The sequence below is a fragment of the Eupeodes corollae genome, chromosome 2 (genome assembly GCF_945859685.1).
Source record: "Eupeodes corollae chromosome 2, idEupCoro1.1, whole genome shotgun sequence".
NCBI lineage: Eukaryota > Metazoa > Arthropoda > Insecta > Diptera > Syrphidae > Eupeodes > Eupeodes corollae.
In genome coordinates, this window is record NC_079148.1 from 50,879,045 (window position 1) to 50,885,044 (window position 6,000).

Genomic DNA, 6,000 nt, shown 5'->3' on the forward strand with positions numbered 1-6,000 from the left:
TTTTGACTATGAAGCTTAAATATTTCTCTGCTTTTTGTGAACAGCTGGAAATTGTTTTTATTTTTTGACAGCTATCTCAATACAGATATCCAACTCGTTCTAACCCTATCCAACACGAGATTGAACGCAGCCATTGAAATTGTTTTAAACTGAGATCTATTTTGTCAATTTTGAATTCAATTCGAAATGAAAAAGGTAGAATTGTCAATGGGGCTAAAAATTTCCCTTGGGAGGTTTTCCTTCCTCCAACATTGCGAACGTAAATAATGCTTAAAGCTTTCTTTCAGAATTACTTGCTATTGGGAAGCAAGTTTCCAGAGAAATTTGTCTGTTATTGCATAGAATTTTTGTTGAGTGAGATTTCTGTTTCTGTTCCAGGGATATTCACGATAGGGCCTACTACTTATTAAAAGTTTGACCTGGAAAATATTTCATCTGAAATATTTTTATTCACCCAAAGATTTATGAGTTTCACTAGAACAAAATTAAAAATATTAATTTGAAACGTTTTCATAAAACAAACAAACATTTCAATTTTGAATAAAGTAAAGTTTTGAACGAAATGGTAGCTTATAAAGGGAACCCACAGGATTTCCGGTAGAAACTCACAGGTAGAGAAAATCGCAATTACATTTTTTCTGTTAAAATATTTTTTCAGTAAAAATGTTGTCAGTTTCACAAAAGGGACATGCTTACAATTCACAAAAGCTTGAGGCTAATCGACAATTTCGAAGAATTAGAGAAAAATATAAATTATACCGATTTAACAACAATGATTTCCAGATTTGAATCCTATAAAAAATATCAAAAATAACATTCGAATAGAAAAACAGAATTAAAAATGAACAAATAGCGAAATCATGAACAAAAATAATGTCTCTTCGTCTACCAATTTTCCAATTATTGAGTAAATTTAACTAACCAATACTATACTAAAACCAAATGTCTGTTATTGTTTAAAATCAGAAGAAGAAAAGAAAAACTATTAAAAAACGAACAAAAGTAACTAATTTATAAATAAAACAAAAATATACTTTTTTATTTATTTTTTATTACAAAAATATATATTTCAATCAAATAAATTATCAATATATAGTTTGTGTACTTCTAAAATACAAAATATTAATGTATATTGTATATAATAATAATTATAATAATGTATAATGTGTATAACTTTAAAAGTTTATCTTTTGTTTTCTTTTTTGTTTAAATAAAAATGACGCAAAAAAATCAATAAATTGTATATCACTAAAAAAAAGTGTGCTGTTTATAATGAGCATTAAAACAAAATATTTTTTTTTTATTTTATTAAAATAGTTTAAATTATTATCATTTTATTTATTTTTAGTATTGTTTTTTTTTTTTTTTGAAATGACTCACAACGATAAAATATGTATGTTCAAAAAAATAACTCTTCGAGGATATTTTTATTTAAAAATTATTATTAAACAATACAAAAAATATGCAAAACACAAGAATATTAAACAAATACTAGAATAATAGTATGTATGTGTGTAGGTTTGTATGTGTGTGTATATATGTATTTAAAAATGTAAATATTTATGTTATGTGTATATAATCAAATCATATTTTAATACATAATAAATATAGACTAAATGAAACGCTCTGATCACAAGCTACTGAGCAATCATGAAGATAAATAGGTGCAGAGGCAGACTTAATAAAGCGTTTGTTTGTTTTGTATTTTTTTTTTATAATTTCATTTGTTTAAACTAAAGTTTGATTATGTTTTCTTTTAACGAAACAAAAGTTATATAAATTTATGTTTTGATTTTATTTTTTTTTTATTTTTAAATCATTGTTTTTGTTTTATAAATGTTTTGGCTTTTTCATTGTTTGTTTTTTTTTTTATTAAAACTCAAATAAATGGTAATTACTTATATAAAATAAAATTAAAATGATGTTTAATTATTACATTATTAATTTAATAGCAATCTTTGCATATTCATTTATTGATTGTTTCTCTTATTTTTTACTTTACTAATAGTTTTTTATTAGTTGTTGTTTTTCAATTAACTCACATAAAAGGTACAAAAACATATTAAATAAATATGTATGTATTTAATAAACATTTACGTAAATTCATAAAAATAAAATTCAAAAATCTTATATTTTGAGCCTCAATTGTTTATAAAAAAAATATTAATTTAAATCAAAGAACAAAGTAGCCTGAAAATCATTAAGAACAAAAAGAACATTTCACTAAAAACAACTCAAAGAGGAGGAAATGAATAACTATCACAGGCGGGACCAATTGTTTAAAAAAAAAATATATATATATATATAATTCTATATAAAATAAAAACTTAAGAAATAAAATAAAAAGCCAAAGTTAAAACAATTTTTGTTTTGTTTTGAAAAAAGTTAAAAATTTAATTGTATAAAAATAGTATGATGTATACATAGATAATAATATTTTTATTTTTATTTGAAAGGAATCATGTAGATATACGTATATACGAAAAAAATATTGATGTGTAATTATAGTTGTAAATAGCATATTTTGTTTAGTTTTCTTTTTGTTTCATTTTGTAAAAATTTGGTGTTTAAAATTGGTTTTGTCTTTTTTGTTTTTTATTTTTTTGTTTTAATTAATTATTGTAATTTTTTTTATTATAAGTTTTGTTGTATTTATTTTAAAATAATAAAATATTCCAAATGACAAACTTCGTCTAGACTTTTTTTTTTTTGTTAAACTTGTTTTATTTGTTCATATGAGGCAGCATTTTTTATAATTAGTAGATTTTTTGTTTGTGAAATACGTAATAATTATATAATTGTTTTGTTTATAATAATTATGTATATATATTTTTGTTTAGTTTTCGTTAAGTGGGTGGAGATTGGCGATTCAATTCTTTTGGTTCAAAAACTATTTTTTTAAATAAAATGTAAACCGCATTAGTGCTATGGGTAGGACATGCCTGCCAATTAGGCTAGAAAAGCACTAAATTTTATATATTTTGTAAGAATATTGGAAGTATGTTTGTGTGTCATACTTTTTGTTTTTTTTTTTAAATACAAAATAACCATATTTTCTTTTCGAAATTATTATTATTATTAATTTATTTTTTTTTTTAGGTTTTATTTATTATTAATTTGTTTTGTCTTATAAGATAGAAATATTTGCAAATATGTTTCTAAACTGGGATAGGTATTATAATTGTTGTTGTTGTTTTCTTTTTTTTTGTAAATAGTCAAAAGACTAATAAATAACCTAAGTTTATGATTATTTGTTTTTATTATTTCTGTGCTAAGTTGATAATTTTAAATTATAAAACAAAAAAAACAGTTCAGAGTCATTATTTGTACATTGCATCAACATATTTTGAAATTAATTATTTTGTTTGTTGTTTTTGTTAATTAATGTTTTTTAAAAGAAGGAAAATATTTACATAGGTAGTTAAAAAATTAATGATTGCAGGCTTTAAAAGAATAATAACTATTGTAACAAACTATTTGCTCCTTCAACAAATATAGTTGCGATTTGATTTAAATATTGTTTTTTTGTTTTTAATGAGTTATGTTATGTAGTAGAAGGGGTTCCTTTTCGCATGGTTTTCATGTTTTTTTTTAAACAATTTCATTCAATTCTCTCAATGCAATTAAGAAACAAAACGAGAGTGTGTTTTCGTCACATTTTTTTTCCAAATTTTTGAAAATGTGAAAGTGGACAAGTGAAAAGCACAAATTCAATTATTGTCTGTTAAGAAATATTTGAAACCCGTTTTTAATTTTAACAAAATTTTAACTAGGTACATGTACAATATTTCTTTTATTTCACTAATGTGACTTTTCAACTCATAACTTTGATATACAACTTGCAATACTTTTAAAGTTTCCTAAAGTAATTCATAGCTTTGTAAATCTAAAGTATGCAAAACGTTAAGTTGGTTTGAATTTGATAATTGTATTTCGAAAATTTCCTAACCAATCCCTTAATTTTTTTAATGGGAAACGATTTTATAACGAGAAAATGAAATTCCTCACAATTGCTCTTTGCATTGAGAAAACGTTTCACTCTTAAAGTCACTTTATTGAATCAGCTATCATAATATATAGTTAACAATAATTACGTATATGTAAATAAACTTTACTTCGATACTGAAACCAATAATTAAGCTATTTGTTTGTATGTACTTCGTTTGATATAAAATTGTTATTTATTGAATTTGAAATAAAAAAGCTTAATTTCTTACAAGTTTCTTTTCTTTGAATGAATAACAATCAAACAAATAATAAGAAAACTTGAAGACAACAACAAGTGGCTTGACATTGAATTGAATTGAATTATTGTACTTTCGATTTGATTTAACAACAAAAAGAAGAAAATTCGATACTGTTGGTTGCACTATACCTAGACTAAAAAATTTGCGTTCGAAACTTAAATAAATTTAAACAAAAATTTAATTATGAGTTTGTATTTAGAGATAAAAAAACAATCTATCCTCAATTTCTTTGCAATATATAAATAAAATTCAAATCGCATAAATAAATGCATAACAAATAAAAATAAATTCTGAACCGTTTGACGTATTTTTTTAGTTTAACAATTTAATACAAATTCGTATTCTGTGCAGTACCAATTTAATTTAATTGTAAATGTTAAATTTAATAAAAATTGTTTTTTTTTTACGTTTTTTGTTTTTGTTAATTACAATAAAGCAGGGGGGAAGAATACTTTCCAAAGATATATATATATATATAATTTTTTGTTTCTACATTAATTTTTTTTATAATTTTTTTTTTGTCATTATTTTTTACATTAAAAACACTTTTTAATCACAAAAACGGTAAACATCACTGATAACACTTAAGTAACTACTGCCCAAATATTGAATAGTTCCTAATTATCTATACATATATGTATAGATATAATATAGGTATATTTGTTTTTTTTATTTTTTGTAAAAATACACAAGTATTTTAAATTACAATTCTTTTTATACACAAAACCTTTTGTAAATTACATTTAGAAAAAAAAAATAAAAAACTTTTTTCGTGTTTTCAACTATGGTCTTATTATTTAAAATTTTTGTAATGATGACGATAAGAGATGGCCATTATTTTCTATTAGTTTATGACCTGGTTAAACAATCTTTATAACATAGTTACAAGATTTATTTGTATGTAAAAGAAAAAAGGATAATAGAGCTGTTAGATGAAACATTTCGTATTCAAGAACTATTTCTGTTGTTTTATTTAAATTTATTCGTTCTTTAATAAATATATACAGAAAATATATCTATTTATATATGTAGGTATTGAATAGTATATATTTCTATGTATATATTTATCTTATCATTAATATATTTTTATATGATGTATAATATGCATTTAAAAAATATTATCTTTGTTTTTTTGTTTTTTTTTTTCTTTGAAATTCATGAATATTATTTATACAGTTTGAATTGTTAAAACATAAAAGATGTTTATAATATTGCTTTTTCATAGAATAGTTATAATAATTCTTATTCACCATTCATTCATATATCTGTTTTCTTTAGTGTATACAAAAAAACATACATACAAATGTGTGTTTTTTTTTAAATTATTTTTTTAATTTTACACAATGTTTGGATATTTTATTCGTTTTAGAATAAATATTGGTCAGATCTTATCCATTTTTTGTTTACATTTTAATTATTTTAATTGCATGTTTTACCTTTCTTTGTATTGTTTTATTTTATTATTAATTTTATATTTTTTTTTTCGAGTCTACCAATGTATCGTACATTTTTTTCTTTTGTTAAACATTTTAATGTGTATAATTTATTATCCTAGTTCACTAAGAGAAATATTTTATCTATAATGTAATATAATATAACAACCCAGAGAAAATGTTTATATTATAATAAAAATGTTTTTATTTTGTATATATTTTTTTTTTTGTAATGATAAAAATAAAATTTTAATACATTTATGTAGATTATAATAATGTATAATATAAGTTGTAAGTATGTTTGTTGTTTGCAAATGTTT